This window comes from Ranitomeya variabilis, chromosome 1 (genome assembly GCF_051348905.1).
Source record: "Ranitomeya variabilis isolate aRanVar5 chromosome 1, aRanVar5.hap1, whole genome shotgun sequence".
NCBI lineage: Eukaryota > Metazoa > Chordata > Amphibia > Anura > Dendrobatidae > Ranitomeya > Ranitomeya variabilis.
Genome location: NC_135232.1, coordinates 1,037,776,673 through 1,037,797,696, shown reverse-complemented (window position 1 = coordinate 1,037,797,696; position 21,024 = coordinate 1,037,776,673). Strand labels below are relative to the sequence as shown.

Here is a 21,024-nt window from a genome sequence, read left to right as displayed (position 1 = left end):
GTGACAACTTTAAGTTGTCCACCACATGATTCCAGATCCGCTGCAACCTATCCACCACAGAATCTACCCCAGGACAGTCAGAGGGCTCAACATGTCCCGAGGAAAAACGAGGATGAAAACCAGAGTTGCAGAAAAATGGCGAAACCAAAGTAGCGGAACTAGCCCGATTATTAAGGGCAAACTCAGCCAATGGCAAGAAGGTCACCCAATCATCCTGATCTGCAGAAACAAAACACCTCAAATAAGCCTCCAGTGTCTGATTTGTTCGCTCCGTTTGGCCATTAGTCTGAGGATGAAAGGCAGACGAAAACGACAAATCAATGCCCATCTTAGCACAAAAGGATCGCCAGAACCTGGAAACAAACTGGGATCCTCTGTCAGACACGATATTCTCAGGAATGCCGTGCAAACGAACCACATTCTGAAAGAATAAAGGAACCAGATCGGAAGAGGAAGGCAGCTTAGGCAAAGACACCAAATGGACCATCTTGGAAAAGCGATACATACCACCCAGATGACAGACATGCCCTGAGACACCGGAAGATCCGAAATGAAATCCATGGAAATGTGTGTCCAAGGCCTCTTCGGGACAGGCAAGGGCAAGAGCAACCTGCTGGCACGAGAACAGCAAGGCTTAGCTCGAGCACAAGTCCCACAGGACTGCACAAATGACCGCACATCCCGTGACAAGGAAGGCCACCAAAAGGACCTAGCCACCAAATCTCTGGTGCCAAAAATCCCCGGATGCCCTGCCAACACCGAGGAATGAACCTCGGAAATGACTCTGCTGGTCCATTTATCAGGAACAAACAGTCTGTCAGGTGGACAAGAGTCAGGTCTACCAGCCTGAAATCTCTGCAACACACGTCGCAAATCCGGAGAAATGGCTGACAAGATTACTCCCTCTTTAAGAATACCAGCTGGCTCTGAGACTCCAGGAGAGTCAGGCACAAAGCTCCTTGAAAGAGCATCAGCCTTCACATTCTTTGAACCTGGTAAATACGAGACCACAAAGTCAAAACGGGAGAAAAACAATGACCAACGGGCCTGTCTAGGATTCAGGCGTTTAGCAGACTCGAGATACATCAGATTTTTGTGATCAGTCAAGACCACCACACGATGCTTAGCACCCTCGAGCCAATGATGCCACTCCTCAAATGCCCACTTCATGGCCAGCAACTCCCGATTGCCAACATCATAATTCCGCTCAGCAGGCGAAAACTTCCTAGAAAAAAAAGCACATGGTCTCATTACAGAGCAACCAGGGCCTCTCTGCGACAAAACGGCCCCTGCCCCGATCTCAGAAGCATCCACTTCAACCTGAAAGGGAAGTGAGACATCAGGCTGGCACGAAACAGGCGCCGAAGTAAACCGGCGCTTCAGCTCTTGGAAAGCTTCCACGGCTGCAGGAGCCCAGTTAGCAACATCAGAACCTTTCTTGGTCATATCCGTCAAAGGTTTAACAACGCTAGAAAAGTTAGCGATAAAACGACGGTAGAAGTTAGCAAAACCCAAGAACTTCTGAAGACTCTTAACTGACGTGGGTTGAGTCCAATCATGAATAGCTCGGACCTTGACTGGGTCCATCTCCACCGCAGAAGGGGAAAAAATAAAACCCAAAAAGGGAACCTTCTGTACTCCAAAGAGACACTTTGAGCCCTTAACAAACAAAGCATTCTCACGCAAAACCTGAAACACCATCCTGACCTGCTTTACATGGGAGTCCCAATCATCAGAAAAAAACAGAATATCATCCAGATAAACAATCATAAATTTATCCAGATACTTCCGGAAGACATCATGCATAAAGGACTGAAACACTGAAGGAGCATTAGAGAGCCCAAAAGGCATCACCAAGTACTCAAAATGACCTTCGGGCGTATTAAATGCAGTTTTCCATTCATCTCCTTGCTTAATGCGCACAAGGTTGTACGCACCACGAAGATCTATCTTGGTGAACCACTTGGCACCCTTAATCCGGGCAAACAAGTCCGACAACAGAGGCAAAGGATACTGAAATTTAACAGTGATTTTATTCAGAAGCCGATAGTCTATACAAGGTCTCAAAGATCCGTCCTTCTTGGCCACAAAAAAGAATCCCGCACCAAGAGGGGAAGAGGATGGACGGATATGCCCCTTCTCCAGAGACTCCTTGATATACGAACGCATTGCGGTATGCTCAGGTACAGACAGATTAAATAATGTTCCCTTAGGAAATTTACTACCTGGAATCAAATCTATAGTGCAGTCACAGTCCCTATGAGGAGGCAGAGCACTGGACCTGGACTCGCTGAATACATCCTGATAATCAGACAAATACTCAGGAACTTCCGAAGGAGTAGAGGAAGCAATAGACACCGGCGGGGAATCACCATGAATTCCCTGACAGCCCCAACTTGACACAGACATTGCCTTCCAATCCAAGACTGGATTATGGGTCTGTAACCATGGCAGACCCAAAACGACCAAATCATGCATTTTATGCAGAACAAGAAAACGAATCACCTCCCGATGTTCAGGAGTCATGCACATGGTCACCTGTGTCCAAAACTGCGGCTTATTTTCCGCCAATGGCGTAGCATCAATACCTCTAAGAGGGATAGGATTTACCAACGGCTCAAGAACAAAACCACAGCGCTTGGCAAATGACAGATCCATAAGACTCAGGGCAGCACCTGAATCCACAAACGCCATAACAGGGTAGGAAGACAATGAGCAAATTAAAGTCACAGACAAAATAAATTTAGGTTGCAAATTACCAATGGCGACAGGACTAACAACCCTTGTTAGGCGTTTAGAGCATGCTGATATAACATGTGTAGAATCACCACAGTAAAAACACAACCCATTCTGACGTCTATGATTTTTCCGTTCATTTCTAGTCTGAATTCTACCACATTGCATTAAATCAGGTGTTTGTTCAGACAACACCACCAGAGGATTAGCGGCTTTGCGCTCCCGCAAACGCCGGTCAATTTGAATAGCCAGCGCCATGGAATCATTCAGACTTGTAGGAATGGAGAAACCCACCATCACATTCTTAATGGCTTCAGAAAGGCCATTTCTGAAATTTGCGGCCAGAGCACACTCATTCCACTGAGTAAGCACGGACCATTTCCGAAATTTTTGGCAATACACTTCAGCTTCATCCTGGCCCTGAGAGATAGCCAGCAAGGCTTTTTCTGCCTGAATTTCAAGATTGGGTTCCTCGTAAAGCAACCCGAGCGCCAGAAAAAACGCATCAATATTTGCCAATGCCGGATCTCCCGGCGCTAACGAAAAGGCCCAATCCTGAGGGTCGCCCCGCAAGAAAGCGATAACAATTTTAACTTGCTGAGCTGAGTCTCCAGACGAACGGGGTCTCAGAGATAGAAACAATTTACAATTATTCCTGAAATTCCTAAACTTAAATCGGTCTCCAGAGAACAGTTCAGGAATAGGTATTTTAGGTTCAGACATAGGACTACTGGTAACAAAATCTTGAATGCCCTGCACACGAGCAGCAAGCTGATCCACACTAGTAATCAAAGTCTGGACATTCATGTCTGCAGCAAGCTCAAGCCACTCAGAGGTAAAGGGGAGGAAGAAAGAGAAAAAAAAAAAAAAAACTCAGAATTTCCTTTCTTATTATCCCACTTCTGCAATGCATTAAACATTCACCTTCGGCCTGGCATACTGTTATGACCCCAATGGCAGACCCCAAGGGTCTCAGAAGTTATTACCAAGTCTGCAAACAGAAAAACCAGCTCATAGGGCAGTGGTAACTAGGCTGACCGTATACCTGATCCTAGCACCACAAATAGCAGCAGCCGGGGAACGTACCTACGTTGGTTCTAGACGTCTCGCGCCAGCCGGAGAACTAACTAACCCTAGAAGGGAAAAGATAGACCTTTCTTGCCTCCAGAGAAAAGACCCCAAAAGTTGGATACAAGCCCCCAACAAATAATAACGGTGAGGTAAGAAGAAAAGACAAACGTAAGAATGAACTAGGTTTTTAGCAAAGAGAGGCCCACTGACTAATAGCAGAATATAGGAAGATGACTTATACGGTCAGCAAAAACCCTATCAAAATTTCCACGCTGAATATTCAAGAACCCCCGAACCGTCTAACGGCCCGGGGGGAGAATATCAGCCCCCTAGAGCTTCCAGCAAAATCAGGAATCACATTTAGTACAAGCTGGACAAAAATAAGAGCAATGCAAATAACCAAAAAATAAGGAAGCAGGACTTAGCTTATTTTGCAAGAACCAGGACCAGCAGACAGGAGCAAACAGAAAGGAACTGATTACAACGATGCCAGGCACCAGACTGAAAATCCAGGAAGCTTAAATAGCAACACCCCTGGACTAACGAGCCAGGTGGGTACCAAGCTGAGGAAAGAAACTCAAAGTGTCATGTCGCTAGTGACCACAAGAGGGAGCCAAAAAATCCAATTCACAACAGGGGGGGTACTGTTGTGAATTCCGTTCTCGGGCTCCCTTCTGTGGTCATGAGTGGTACTTTGTGAGTTCTGTTCATGGGCTCCCTCTGGTGGCTTTGAGTGTTACGGCTGGTCTGTAGCTGGACTCCAGCTGCCTCGTTTCCTGCTAGGCTTGCTGCCTATTTAACTCCATCTGGACCTTTACTTGTTGCCTGCTGTCGTTGTATTCAGTACTGGTTCAGATCTCTCTGGGACTTCCCTTGTGACCTGTCTCCTCGTGGAGAATCTAAGTTCATACTAGTCCATTTTTGCTCATTGTTTTTTGAAAATGTTTCTCAGTATATGATGAGTTCAGTCCAGCTTGCTTATATGCTATTTGATTGCTAGCTGGAAAGCTCTGGGGTGCAGAGTTGCGCCCCTCACATCGTGAGTCGGTGTGGGGGTCTTTTTGTATTCTCTGCGTGGATAATTTTTGTAGTATTTTATACTGACCGCACAGATTCCTTGCTATCTTCTGACTATTTAGTTATTAGCGGGCCTCATTTGCTAAAACCTGTTTTCATTTCTATGTTTGTGTTTTCCCCTTAACTCACCGTTATTATCTGTGGGGGGCTGCCTACACTTTGGGGAAAATTTCTCTGAGGCAAGTGAGGCTTTGTTTCTCTCTAGGGGTAGCTAGTTTCTCAGGCTGTGTAGAGGCGTCTAGGCCGAGTCAGGAACGCTCCACGGCTGCCTATAGTGTGTGTTGATAGGATCAGGATTGTGGTCAGTAAAGTTCCCACATTCCCAGAGCTGTTTCTTATTTTCGGTTTACCCATCAGGTCAGTTCATGTGTTCCTTACCACCAGGATCATAACACGTAGACTATAATGGTGCTGGCAGAGCGAATGTGCGCTCTGCCGTGCATCATTTTCGAGCGTGTATACTTACTGGAGCCAGACACTCAGACATAGTAGACCGATTGTAATTGTGTTCACCTCCTTTCGGTGTATAAACCTGAAAATGATGCATGGCCGAGAGCACATTTGCTCTGCCAGCCCCATTATAGTTATAGTCTTTGGCCCCATCAGCGCCTACGTCCGAATCCCGTTTTGTGGGGAGTTCAGACTTAAATCTGGACACATTGTGAAAGCACCCTTAAAGGCGCACACCCATCAAAGTTTTTATCCTCTTAATATATTGCAGTCATCATATTATATAGCACTGTGTACTTAGAATTGCTCATTTTGTCTTTCAACCCAGCTAATTCTTCTCTATTCCATTAGGTTTATGACACAATGTGATTAAAAACCGAATAGCTGAATCCTTATAAGCTCTATGTAGAAACAGGAGGTCAAATTTCCCTGCATGAGTCATTACTGCAAAGTCTCTGGCAAGGGGAAGAGCAGCTGGGTAAGGAATTGAAGAGGGGAATGATAAATGCAGGGACAAGAGACTTCCTGTTTCTACTGTACATAGAGAAAAGAGAATTAACTGGGTAGAAAGGCAAAATGAGCAATTGTAAGTACATAGTGTGATATAATATTATGATTTCAATATATTAAGTATTGTATTCCAGCAGTACTTATCACAGCTATGTGGTTTTTGTTTGTTTTCTTTAATGTTTTTGTACTGTTTTATGCTGGGTCTGATAGGTCACTTTTGCTAATTTACTCTATTATGGAGGCCCTCTGACATCTAAAAATACTCACCGCTGTGCTCAGCTTACCATATCATGATTTCTAGTTTTACTATTGCTAAAAGTTATACATATACAGTACAGACCAAAAGTTTGGATACACCTCATGTAAAGATTTTTCTTTATTTTCATGACTATGAAAATTGTACATTCACACTGAAGGCATCAAAACTATGAATTAACACATGTGGAATTATATACTTAACAAAAAAGCGTGAAACAACTGAAATTATGTCTTATATTCTAGGTAGCCACCTTTTGCTTTGATGACTGCTTTGCACACTCTTGGCATTCTCTTGATGAGCTTCAAGAGGTAGTCACCGGGAATGGTTTTCCCTTCACATGTGTGCTCTGTCAGGTTTAATAAGTGGGATTTCTTGCCTTATAAATGGGGTTAGGACCATCAGTTGTGTTGTGCAGAGGTCTGCTGGATACACAGCTGATAGTCCTACTGAATAGACTGTTAGAATTTGTATTATGGCAAGAAAAAAGCAGCTAAGTAAAGAAAAATGAGTGGCTATCATTACTTTAAGAAATGAAGGTCAGTCAGTCCGAAAAATTGGGAAAACTTTTAAAGTGTCCCCAAATGCAGTGGCAAAAACCATCAAGCGCTACAAAGAAACTGGCTCACATGAGGACCGCCCCAGGAAAGGAAGACCAAGAGTCACCTCTGCTTCTGAGGATAAGTTTATCCGAGTCACCAGCCTCAGATATCGCAGGTTATCAACAGCTCAGATTAGAGACCAGGTCAATGCCACACAGAGTTCTAGCAGCAGACACATCTCTACAACAACTGTTAAGAGGAGACTTTGTGCAGCAGGCCTTCGTGGTAAAATAGCTGCTAGGAAACCACTGCTAAGGACAGGCAACAAGTAGAAGAGACTTGTTTGGGCTAAAGAACCAAAGGAATGGACATTAGACCTGTGGAAATCTGTGCTTTGGTCTGATAAGTCCAAATTTGAGATCTTTGGTTCCAACCACCGTGTCTTTGTGCGACGCAGAAAAGGTGAACGGATGGACTCTACATGCCTGGTTCCCACCGTGAAGCATGGAGGAGGAGGTGTGATGTTGTGGGGGTGCTTTGCTGGTGACACTGTTGGGGATGTATTCAAAATTGAATTTTTTCCTATACTTGGACTATTTTGTTCATGCCTGCACCAACCCAGTGACAGTGTGCACATCTTGTTCCTGGATTTTCAAAATTGAAGGCATACTGAACCAGCATGGCTACCACAGCATCTTGCAGCGGCATGCTATTCCATCCGGTTTGCGTTTAGTTGGTCCATCATTTATTTTTCAACAGGACAGTGCCCCCAAACACACATCCAGGCTGTGTAAGGGCTACTTGACAAAGAAGGAGAGTGATAGGGTGCTACGCCAGATGACCTGGCCTCCACAGTCACCAGACCTGAACCCAATCGAGATAGTTTTGGGTGAGCAGGACTGCAGAGTGAAGGCAAAAGGGCCAACAAGTGCTATGCATCTCTGGGAACTCCTTCAAGATTGTTGAAAGACCATTCCTGGTGACTACCTCTTGAAGCTCATCAAGAGAATGCCAAGAGTGTGCAAAGCAGTCATCAAAGCAAAAGGTGGATACTGTGAAGAACCTAGAATAAAAGACAGAATTTCAGTTGTTTCACACTTTTTTGTTAAGTATATAATTCCACATGTGTTAATTCATAGTTTTGATGCCTTCAGTGTGAATGTACAATTTTCATAGTTATGAAAATACAGAAAATACTCTCTTTAAATGAGAAGGTTTATCCAAACTTTTGGTCTGTACTGTACATGTAGCCTCTTCACCTTTAAAAAAAAAAAGTTACATGTTCAGATGTAGTGGTGATTTTAATAACATCATTAAAGATACTTATTCTTTTAATCATATTATTAACCCCTTAGTGACCAGGCCACTTTTTTTCAATCTGACGAGTGTCCGCTTATGTGGTAATAACACATATATGACTTCAACATATCCCAATGATTTGGAGATTGTTTTTTCATGGCACATTATAATTTATGAGAAAGGTAAATTTAGGTTGATATGTTTTGTGTTTATAAAAAAATATACCAGAAATTTGACAAAAATGTAAAAAAATTTGCAGTTTTCAAACAGCTGCTGGATTGTCACCTGTATGGGGATACTATTCCCTTATATCTTAGGTCAGTAAAAAGACGTATTGGTGGTCATTAACCCCTTCCTGACGTCGGACGGGATAGTACGTCCGACGTCAGGTCCCCTGCTTTGATGCAGGGCTCCGCGGTGAGCCCGCATCAAAGCCGGGACATGTCAGCTGTTTTGAACAGCTGACATGTGCCCGCAATAGCGGCGGGTTAAATCGCGATTCACCCGCCGCTATTAACTAGTTAAATGCCGCTGTCAAACGCAGACAGCGGCATTTAACTACCGCATCCGGCCAGGCGGCCGGAAATGACGTCATCGCCGACCCCCGTCACATGATCGGGGGTCGGCGATGCTTCAGTATTGTAACCATAGAGGTCCTTGAGACCTCTATGGTTACTGATCGCCGGTAGCTGTGAGCGCCACCCTGTGGTCGGCGCTCACAGCACACCTCATTTTCTGCTGCATAGCAGCGATCTGATGATCGCTGTTATGTAGCAGAGGAGATCGAGTTGTGCCTGCTTCTAGCCTCCCATGGAGGCTATTGAAGCATGGCAAAAGTAAAAAAAAAAGTTAAAAAAAATGTGAAAAAAATAAAAAAAACATAAAAGTTTAAATCACCCCCCTTTCGCCCCAATCAAAATAAATCAATAAAAAAAAAATCAAACCTACACATATTTGGTATCGCCGCGTTCAGAATCGCCCGATCTATCAATAAAAAAAAAGTATTAACCTGATCGCTAAACGGCGTAATGAGAAAAAAATCCAAAACGCCAGAATTACGTTTTTTTGGTCGCCGCGACATTGCATTAAAATGGAATAACGGGCGGTCAAAAGAACGTATCTGCACCAAAATGGTATCATTAAAAACGCCAGCTCGGCACGCAAAAATTAAGCCCTCAACCGACCCCAGATCATGAAAAATGGAGACGCTACAAGTATCGGAAATGGCGCAAATTTTTATTTTTTTTATTTTTTTTTTTTAGCAAAGTTTGGAATTTTTTTTCACCACTTAGGTAAAAAATAACCTAGTCATGTTTGGTGTCTATGAACTCGTAATGACCTGGAGAATCATAATGGCAGGTCAGTTTTAGCAATTAGTGAACCTAGCAAAAAAGCCAAGCAAAAAACAAGTGTGGGATTGCACTTTTTTTGCAATTTCACCGCACTTGGAATTTTTTTCCTGTTTTCTAGTACACGACATGGTAAAACCAATGATGTCGTTCAAAAGTACAACTCGTCCCGCAAAAAATAAGCCCTCACATGGCCAAATTGACGGAAAAATAAAAAAGTTATGGCTCTGGGAAGGAGGGGAGTGAAAAATGAATACGGAAAAACGGAAAATCCCACGGTCATGAAGGGGTTAAGGGGTTAATATATTTTTCAGAAATGTCCTTATTTTCTGAAATATCTGTCTAGTACATTAGCCTGCGATAATGTGAGAGGTGGGGGATGCGGCTGTAGTTTCTCATTCAGTTAAACAGTATAGGGGGAAAAAAGGAGTGAGCAGTAGGAGGGAACGCATTTGTCTATTTTTCAGACATCACTAATGGTCCTGGTCACTCAGCAGACACGAGGAGATGAACATGTGCTTTTACAGAAGTCAGGACCTGAAAGATTTAAGGATTAACACATACTTAAAAGGAATTTTATTACCATACAGGAACCCCCCAATATGGGTGTCCCGGTAATAAAACTCCAAACCCACCTGCTACCTTTATGGGGTTTTTTTAGCTCCCTTTCAGCCCCCTACAGACATTACTGTAGTTATTATTTCTAGGCTGAGCTTCTGGCCAGCCCTTCCTCTGTGCCTTTAGACCAGGGGTCCCCAACCGTCGGTCTGCGACCCGACTGGAGCAGCGGGGAAGGAAGAGAGGTGAGTATTTTTGTGGTTCTATATATATCAATCAGTACTCTGTGGGACCATCATTATATATGGGGGATTATATGTGTGGTGCCATCATTATATATGGGGGATTATATGTGTGGGGCCATCATTATATATGGGGGATTATATGTGTGGGGCCATCATTATATATGGGGGATTATATGTGTGGGGCCATCATTATATATGGGGGATTATATGTGTGGGGCCATCATTATATATGGGGGATTATATGTGTGGGGCCATCATTATATATGGGGGATTATATGTGTGGGGCCATCATTATATATGGGGGATTATATGTGTGGGGCCATCATTATATATGGGGGATTATATGTGTGGGGCCATCATTATATATGGGGGATTATACAGTATGAGCGGGGCCATCATTATATATGGGGGATTATACAGTATGTACGGGGCCATCATTATATATGGGGGATTATACAGTATGTGCGGGGCCATCATATATGGGGGATTATATGTGTGGGGCCATCATTATATATGGGGGATTATACAGTATGAGTGGGGCCATCATTATATATGGGGGATTACATGTGTGGGGCCATCATTATATATGGGGGATTATATGTGTGGGGCCAACATTATATAAGGGGGATTATATGTGTGGGGCCATCATTATATAAGGGGGATTACATGTGTGGGGCCATCATTATATAAGGGGGATTACATGTGTGGGGCCATCATTATATAAGGGGGATTATATGTGTGGGGCCATCATTATATATGGGGGATTATATGTGTGCGGCCATCATTATATAAGGGGGATTATATGTGTGGGGCCATCATTATATATGGGGGATTATATGTGTGGGGCCATCATTATATAAGGGGGATTATATGTGTGGGGCCATCATTATATATGGGGGATTATATGTGTGGGGCCATCATTATATACATATTGCACTTAGCACTTTGTCTTGCCACCTTATGATAATGCAGACATGGGTTTACTCCTTATACATCAGTCTCCTATAGGGCGCTATAAATGATTACACATTACAGTTTTTTTCCAGCATCTCCTTTCTGAGCTAGAGCTTTTGGATAGAACTATATATATGACTATCCCTCGTTTCTAATATTGGGATTTTTTGTTACCCGTGTTTCCTCACCATTTTTGGAGGTTTCTTGCCCTGTCTTGTTTATTGTTGTTTAATTTTTTTAAAAATTTTCAATAAACATCAGTTTTTACCATGAAGCTTGAGGCTATGTGCACACGTCAGGATTTTGTCAGGATTTTGTCAGGATTTTGTCAGGATTTTGTCAGGCTTTTTCATCAGGTTTTGTAGCCAAAACCAGGAGTGGGTGATAAATGCAGAAGTGGTGCATATGTTTCTATTATACTTTTCCTCTAATTGTTCCACTCCTGGTTTTGGCTACAAATCCTGAGGAAAAATCCTGACAAAATCCTGACAAAAACCTGACAAAATCCTGACGTGTGCACATAGCTTGAATCTCTTTATAACTATCATAGTCAAGCATTTTGACCTCTTTTCAGGCCATTTATGATTATATATATATATATATATATATATATATATATATATATATATATATATATATATATATATATATATATATATATATATTATGTAGTGAGCCCGGCTTCTCTGCCCAAACTGAATCTGTTCCACCACTCATTTCCTACTAACCCTCAGTGCTCACCCACTTTATCTACAAAGGACCATTTTCAGACTGTTATACAATCTCAGGATGGAAAAAGCGTTGCACACAGTTTCTCCCTCAAAACACTCCTAGAATGCAGTTAAGACGATGTGTCTTAGATATATTCATTGATTATAATGTAATCTAGCACTCTGGAATGGCCTATGCTGTTCCCCCCCTGTGAAACTTGATGAGGACAGCACCCCTCCCCCCATAACATAATTGTACAGAGCACACTGGGGTGAACCTTGTTGGATGAGTCCTGTAGGGATGCACTTGACTGACAGGTTATGTCTTGTTTAAAGCACAGACAGGAAATCTGTAGTCTGTGCTTTAAATTAACTATAGCAGGATATGAGGAGCTGGAGGTCACATGACCACACGTGACAGTTCAGGATGGAACAGAACAGAATTTTAATGGCAATTACATAATCAAAGTTTCTGCATTTCATTAGGCTTTACAATGATTTAATAATCTGTGTGTCCAGACTTGAATTTGGGCTTACATCCTGCCCTTTTATGCAGGTCTTGCACCATTCATACAGAATTTGAATCACAAATAGTACATAGTATTCTCCATTTGTGTTGTTTCCAAGGAAAGCCAAAACTCTTGCTTTGAATGGTAGTTGCCCTGTATTACAAGAGAAATTATTTCCTAACCCAAATGTAACATTAAAATAATTACGGTACCTGGATCAGTGACCCATCTCATGAAATTAAGTACATGAAACTTGTAATGTTATAATATTTGAGAAATCACAGCCTGAGGTGATGGTGAAACCTTCTTTCAAGGGGCCCCTTGTTATGGTAATATTTCTGTGTAAAACAATAATTACAACTCTGCTGTCCATGCATATATTTGTGCACTGGAATTAGATTTCTCGTAAATAGTTTTATTTCTAAACTGAGTAATATAATGATTATATATTGATAACGTCTCCCTCAGGGCCAGGGGCATACATAGAAATCATGGGGTCAGATGGCAGAAGTTGTAATAGCCAAACTGACCCCTACACAACCCTCCATGTATTATAATGGGCCTACATACAGTATAATGACCCCACACTGTATAATTAAACAAGAAAAAGGAGCGCACATAGAGTAATACCTTCAGGTATCGCAATCACCTGGACCCCCACAAAACAGACTCACCTGGTCTGGTTGTGATAAGTCACAACTCCCTTGGATAAGGACGTCTGGTCGCAGCAGGCTCCCGGCAGACAGTATGGATCCACATGGAAAAAAAAATAGAACCGGAGGATAGAAGCCGCGCAGACCACAATAAAGGTAACAGTTACATACACACTCTGTTTATTAGCCTACGCGTTTCGTGGCAAACAGGCCACTTCATCAGGATGCCCTGATGAAGTGGCCTGTTTGCCACGAAACGCGTAGGCTAATAAACAGAGTGTGTATGTAACTCTGTTACCTTTATTGTGGTCTGCGCGGCTTCTATCCTCCGGTTCTATTTTTTTTTTTCCATGTGGATCCACACTGTATAATGGCTGACTCGCAGTATGATGGAGCTCACACAAACCTTTACACTGTATAATTGCTTGCATACAGTATAATGGCCCTCACAAAGCCCTCCATAAAGTATAAAGGCTCCCACATGCCCTCCAAATATTATAGTGACCACCATGTAGCCTTCCAAATATGATAAGTCCTCCATATAGTATAATGAGTCCCATAGTCTTTCATATTGTATACTGCACCCCATAATCCTCCATATAGTATAATGAACTCCCCATAGTCCTCCATATAGTATAATACACTCTCCATAATCCTCCATATAGTATACTGGACCTCCATATAGTATAATGCACTCTCAAAGTGCTCCATATAGTATAATGCACTTCCCATAGTCCTCCATACAGTATAATGCACTTCCCATAGTGCTCCATACAGTATTATGGCCACCACAATGAAACTCATTGATTAAAAAAAAAAACAATAATCACCTCTCCTTCTCATTCCGCTGTGCTCTGGTCTCTGCAGCGAGCATTCTGAAGCGTCTGCATATCTCAGCGCAGTGGGCGCAATGCAGGGACGTCATCGCGCACGCTACGCTGAGACGTCAGGCACTGAGGAAGAATGATGGAGGATGAAGCATCTGCAGATGCTCCCTCTTTCATCATTGCTTTCAACTGTATTGGCATCCAGGATGCCAATATAATTGAACTTGTGATGACGGGTGGGGAGGCCACGTGACCTGCAGCCATTGGTGGTACACCACTGCTCTCTTTACTGCATCTATCCTCAAGTCGTTTTACTGCATTTGGTTGGGCATGCTCAGATCCACCTGATGACTGTGTTGTAGCATATTTCAGCTACGCTTTGTTGAAGATCTCCCAAATTGCAGCCGCATTTGCGCCTAATTACACTCTTTAATTCATAAAAAACAGATACACCTATGACCCTATACTATAAAATGTTCTGACAATAAATATGTCTAATAAATCTCTGCTACGCATGCAGGGGAAGGCATGATCTTGCTCTTAAAATTTCCTACAACAATGAAATGTGTAGTTTGTAAATATTAATAAATATTTTTCAAATAGTAGGTTATAGTCATTATATTCAAAACTATGAATAGTCAACACATTCATATGAATAAAAATTGCGCATGTTGAGATTTAGCTATAACACGATGCACATAGTAGAGTGAGGGAGGGGCCTGTAGCACTGAGAAGAAGCAGGGTGCTGCTAGGAAGTGTAGTTTTAGCAGCTAAGAATAGGACTGCCATTCTGCTATGTGAAGCTAGTTGCACAGAGGCACAGAAGGAGATAAAAAAACGCAAAAGGTACACCTTGAACAAAAAAATTGGCGCCCCCCGCTCAACAATGGCTATCCCTAGATTCTCCCTATGATTCCCTGATCATCAGCAGAGGTGCCACGAAACATCAAAGGTTGCCAGAGCCTGCACCTGACTAGTTCAACAGATGTATAACTATAACAAGGGATAAACAGTGCGGAATGCAAAAATAAAGGGATGGGGGAGAAAATTGAAGGGTTGGGAGTAAAATGTTATTAAATCTGTAGTACAGTTCCCCAGGTTAGGGTTAAAAGTCAATCTAGAATCAAGGGCTAGCCATCTTTGAGCAGGGGGCGCCAGTTTGCATTCAAGGTAGGGTGCCAACCTCTGTGGCAAGGTAGGGGAGAACTAGGGAGTAATAGGGTAGCTTAGGGATTTATTGTGGTTTCCTCATTAGCATACCACCATCATTTTTTGGCCTGGTAGGGCATTACTAGTTTTTGTTTGTTTTAAATGATTGAAATAAAGGTATATTTTAAAGGGCGAATAGCCCCAATACAATAGCCACTACATATACGGATAATGATGAAAGAAACATCAAAGAGATCAATGCTAAACGGGAAATGTAGTAAGAGACGGATACCTGAATATATACCAAGATTCAGAGGGCTAGGTAGCCATGATCAAGAAGATACATGCTGCATGTTCACCCATCCAAGAGCAAACCGAATGTGTGTTTTGCAAATAATGATAATAATAATAAATCTTTATATATAGCGCCAACATTTTCCGCAGTGTTTTACAATTCAGATGCTTTGTCTAGGGAGGTATCCTGACATATTCATGTTCGGTATCTTTGTTTTTTCGGTCCTGTGATGTTGGTGCTCTGGGACATGCCAACTAACCAGCAATCACGTTATAGGATTGCTTCACTGCCCCTATAGTGGCAATATTGGGTCGAGGAACCTCCATCATAACAGGTATTCTTCCTCTGATCACAGGTAATCTGCTGACGTCTCAGTTCTGAACGCTCTCAAATGGCCCTCTAAAGAGAAGCAAATTGAGAATGCTAAACTGGGAGTACTGGGAACATTACTTTTACATCACTGCCTCATATATTACTGTTACTCGAACACCGGAGAAGCAGAAATAGAACTCTTAATATAGCTGTAAAATCTAGTTGATTGTTCTTTATTATAGGCTTTTGGTGATGGTAATGTGGAGTCCGAACTAGTTTTTGAAGATGATTCCTACCACGTAATTATACATCTATCCTTACTGAAATGACGAATCGGCTTCTGCGCACAGCTGTGCTGTGATTCGCACTGATACAAGCGTGGATCACTAGATAAATCTATTTTTTTCTGTGTCTTATCTTACACATAGTTCTGTGTATGGGTCCAATCAGTTGTGGCACGCTCACATTTGAAAGGTGTGGTCTTATGGTTTATATCGTTTTCATACAGCAATGCTTGAAAGCCATGAGAGATTTCCTTCCTAATGGAGTCAGTGCTGTCTTTGTCTGGCATAAATACAAGCGACTTCTCACCTCATTTTTCTCATTAGCAAACATTAGCAGAACATCGCATTTCACGTAGGGGAAGACTTACTTTCAGCATTCTGACTATGGAAAATCCAGTTGCTGTATAAGAGGATCCTTATTCTGAAGTGCATTTCCATTAGCTACAGCTTGTAAAAAAGGAAAACTGAAGCCAGCACCCAAAATTGATAAAACCTTTATATTTATTTCTTCCAATTAAAACCTATATATATAATAGCGTTCCAAAAAGAGGAGATATCAATTACGTACGCGTTTCAGGCACAATTGATCCTTAATCAAGCATAGCCCTGCCATGACTTTTCATCAGTCCATTATTTGCCTATGGAACGAAGCCCGCCATCATCACAGTTCATAAATCTACATTGCTATTTCAGTGACTGGCATGTGGATTTTTTTCTGTAGCTGACTAGACTAACTATTCCTTGTTGTTGTCCCTTGTACTGTTCTGCCCATGTCCTCATCTGAACTATGAGTCACTTTTCTATGTTTAGTGGATGTTATCCTTTATATTTCCTAATTTAGAAGGTAAATCAACTTGTAAGTTCCAGCATGTCATCTATTTATATAATTGCCTTGTAATGTTTTCATTTCCTGTTTTGTCCAGATGTCACCGTATCCCAGAATTCCAAACGGAGGAAGATCACTGACCGCCATATTGGGACACCCAAGTGATGGGTGTCTCAATATGGAAAATGCTGCTGGTACCAACCTATTGCGCGGTACCACCAGTGGATCACCGTCGCGAACATGCCGCCGCCGGGATCAGCCGAATAATTCACTGACTGCTGCCATTTTTGTACAGGAGTGCATGTGCAGTTTTAATGTGACCGCCGCTATCTGTCTGCACAAAGATGGCGGTGGTCTGATTTACTGCACTTGCGTGAATTCTGCGCAGGTGCAGTGAATAATTTGGCTGATCCCGGTGGCAGATGCGCGACGTGTCTACAGGCAGAGGAAGCCGGTCACATTAAAGGGGTTTTCCTTCTAGCGAAAGTTCATTTAAAAAATTGACTGTGTCTGACCGTGTACGGAGCATATCACATCTCCTGGGCAGGGGAGGAAGCAAAAGACAATACGGACTTTACAGCAGGGGATAACAGTGGATTCATTTTGTGAGGTAAAATATTTCACTGACTGTTTTTAAAAAATATTTTACTTCACCAAAATGTATCCTTTGCGATCTCCTGCTGTAATGTTAGTATTGTCTTTTGCTTCCTCCCCTGCCCAGGAGCTGTGGTATGTTCGGTACACGGTCAGACACAGACAATTTTTAAAATTAACTTTTGTTTGTGGGAAAACCCCTTTAAAAAGCAAATATCAACGCCAATATGGCTCCTCATAAAAAGTGCGCCAATGACAATGAAAGGAAAGCAGCAAAGGCACAACGTCAAAGACAACAAAGGGCAAATGAGACTCTTGAAAAGCAACAGTATCGCTGGGACAAAAGCAATGCATATAAGCGTAGGTGTCAAGCACATGAGTCCCCTGATGCAAAAGTCATTAGATTATCACAGGATGCCCTGAGGCAACAACAGCGCCGCATGCCTGCCCCCATCGTGACATTACCGTCCTCCCAATTCGATAGCATCGGGCCTCCATCCAGTAGATTCCTAAAACATTATAATACATTTCCTGGTAAAATGTATTGTACTGCGATGTGAGGCCGCACATGTCTAGTCGGAATGTGACCAGAAGTATATAAATGACATACTTGTGGTCATGTGACTACCTGTTATAACTGCCAATACCAGAGAATCCTGACAGCGTGCGGTGTTCTCGCTGTGAGGATTTGCAAGTCTGCAGACTTTTAGCCAAAGATCGGACAACACTTTTAAAGTAATTTTGTCACCAAGTTTTTGCTACCCCATCTGAGAGCAGCATGATACTGTAGTTTTGATAAAATCCCTTCCTGTAGTTTTGATAAAATCCCTGATTTATCTGTTGCAAATCTACCAGTTATCTGAACGCTGAGCTCTGTAAAAATTCACCCACACCAGTGATTGATAGCTTTCTGTGTACACTATGCATAGGCAGAAAACTGCCAATCACTTGTGGGGGTAGGGTTATACAGAGCAGGAGATTTACTTGTCTTGAAATAATAATCTGATGATAAAACAGGGATTTTATCAAAACAACAGCAATCAGCCCAGTAAATAACACATCTTTGGAATAAGAGTCTCTGTCTCTACAACATGCTGTTATCAGGTTAGCTGGCAGTCAACTGGTGACAGATCCCCTTTAAGCTTTGAGCTCAGATTTGACCATTATAACGTAAGTAGTCTATATACAGTGGGTACGGAAAGTATTCAGACCCCTTTACATTTTTCACTCTTTGTTTCATTGCAGCCATTTGGTAAATTAAAAAAAGTTCATTTTTTCTCATTAATGTACACTCTGCACCCCATCTTGACTGAAAAAAACAGAAATGTAGACATTTTTGCAATTTTATTAGAAAAGAAAAACTGAAATATCACATGGTCATAAGTATTCAGACCCTTTGCTCAGTATTGAGTAGAAGCACCTTTTGAGCTAGTACAGCCATGAGTCTTCTTGGGAATGATGCAACAAGTTTTCCACACCTGGATTTGGGGATCCTCTGCCATTCTTCCTTGCAGATCCTCTCCAGGTCCGTCAGGTTGGATGGTGAATGTTGGTGAACACACTGACAGCAACACAGCAGAAGAAATGCTAGCACAGGCTTCCAGTATCCATTGTTTCAGATGCTGCACATCTTGTATCTTCACAGCATAGACAATTGCCTTCAGATGAAACAACGGATACTGGAAGCCAGTGCTAGCATTTCTTCTGCAGTGTTGCTATCAGTGTGTCAAGAGTGGGAGAAGAGGGTTGCTTTGACAATCCAACACAGTGGGCAGCACTTTGAACACATTTTATAAATGGTCATAAACTTGTAAATAACTCATGAAAGAATAAAGTTACTTTAAAACCAAGCACACCATTGTTTTTCTTGTGACATTCTCAATAAGTTTGATGTGTCACATGACCCTCTTCCCATTGGAAAAAATAAAGTTGGATCCAATATGGCTGACTTCAAAATGGCCGCCATGGTCACCACCCATCTTGAAAAGTTTTCCCCCTCCCATGTACTAATGTGTCACAAACAGGAAGTTGATATCACCAACCATTCCCATTTTATTTAGGTGTATCCATATACATGGCCCACCTTGTACTTTGAAATATATAATATCTTCAGTCCTGTTAAAGGCTTGTTAAAAGGTAGGACATCGGCATGTAGGGTAGCTAGCTCCAATAGTTGGCATTTCTAGGAATCTTTTTTTGTAATAAATCAAATTTGTACACTTTTTTTTTTTTTTATCATAGAGCATTTCTAAAAGGCCCAAGGTTTAACAGGTCAAAGTCTGCAGTGAACTCACTGAGCTGAACTGCGGTGAACTAACTTTTTCTCACGGTGCCGAGGTCACCAAAGCTCAGCCTGGCTGAGAACGCAGCCTCAGTGACCGGAGGTAACCTCGATGACGACACCGCTGCTCACTGATACTGTGCTCGCAGCAGCTCATTCACCAGTGGTTCTCAGCCTGGATAGTCGTATCTTGACACCGTCGAGGTTGAAAACTATTAATCCCCAGACATGGATTACGGCGTGGGACAGAACGACGGACAGGTGAGGGATATTGTTGTTTTTTTAAGACAAAAATTTTAGCGACGTATTATTTATTAGGCTGTGTGCTATTTCAATACAATGAGTGCTTTATTAGCAGGAGATTGTCACTCTCCGAACTACAGCTCGCCCTTTCTTCCTGATGCACCTCTGTCCCCATCTCTGATTAGCTTACTGTAACTATACAATATGCACAGAAAGCTGTGATTTGGCAGGGTTAGCTTTCTGAGCTCTGCTGCACCCAGTAAACTAAGTGATACATCATTGGAATCAAGATCTCTTTTCCTACATCATTATGCTGCTCTCAGAGCAAAACCCTGGTAACAGATTCCCTTTAAGGAGAGCCAGTCCCAAAGATTAATTAATTGTTAAATAGCTGAAATGTTTTAGATTGAAACATGCTGTAATGAAGCTGAGTGCTGCCAATATTCTAGACGCAGCACTTTATTTTAAGAAGTGATGAGACGTCTCGGTAGGGTAGCAGCAGCAGGTGCTCTCACTATCCATACATTTTTTACCCAAGCATCTGATAAATGTGCTGACTGCTGTGGTATTGCAGAATGAACTATTATAGTTTAGTATATGTTCTTTTAAATAAGATTCTTTATTTGGCAACCAGAACCGTATTTGAGGCTGCCAGGTTTCATTTCACTCTGACACCAGTTTTTCCTCTGAACAAGAGTCAAGAATCCTTGTCAGGTTCCAAATTCTAAGAAATTAGTTGTGAGATGGATCGTAATATTCATTTATTTAAAAGTCTGGAAATTAAACATTCTGGGGCAACACGGCTAGCAGATGGGCTAGTTATATATACTGTATTCAGATGTAACTGCGTGATGAAAGAGTGTAATGATAAAAGTATCTGAATCAGTGTACTTGCATCCATAAGAAGTATCTGCCTGCTGTTGGAGAGAATAGACAAAGGGTTTAATCTGGGACCAAGGAGCTAAGGTGCCTGACCATCTATTAAAAAACGAACGTTCTGTATAATATATATAAAAAAAAAAATCACATGTACAGTGGGTACGGAAAGTATTCAGACCCCTTTACATTTTTCACTCTTTGTTTCATTGCAGCCATTTGGTAAATTCAAAAAAGTTCATTTTTTTCTCATTAATATACACTCTGCACCCCATCTTGACTGAAAACAACAAATGTAGTATTTGTTGCAAATTTATTCAAAAAGAAAACCTGAGATATCACATGGTCATAAGTATTCAGACCCTTTGCTCAGTATTGAGTAGAAGCGCCCGTTTGAGCTAGTACAGCCATGAGTCTT

General features: G+C 42.0%; 1 protein-coding gene across 1 annotated transcript in view; it reads left to right on the top strand.

Annotated features, from left to right (window-relative positions):
- The window catches only part of ZDHHC2 (zDHHC palmitoyltransferase 2), a 193,209-nt gene that overhangs the window by 45,959 nt on the left and 126,226 nt on the right, over window positions 1–21,024 (top strand). The window lies entirely within an intron of this gene.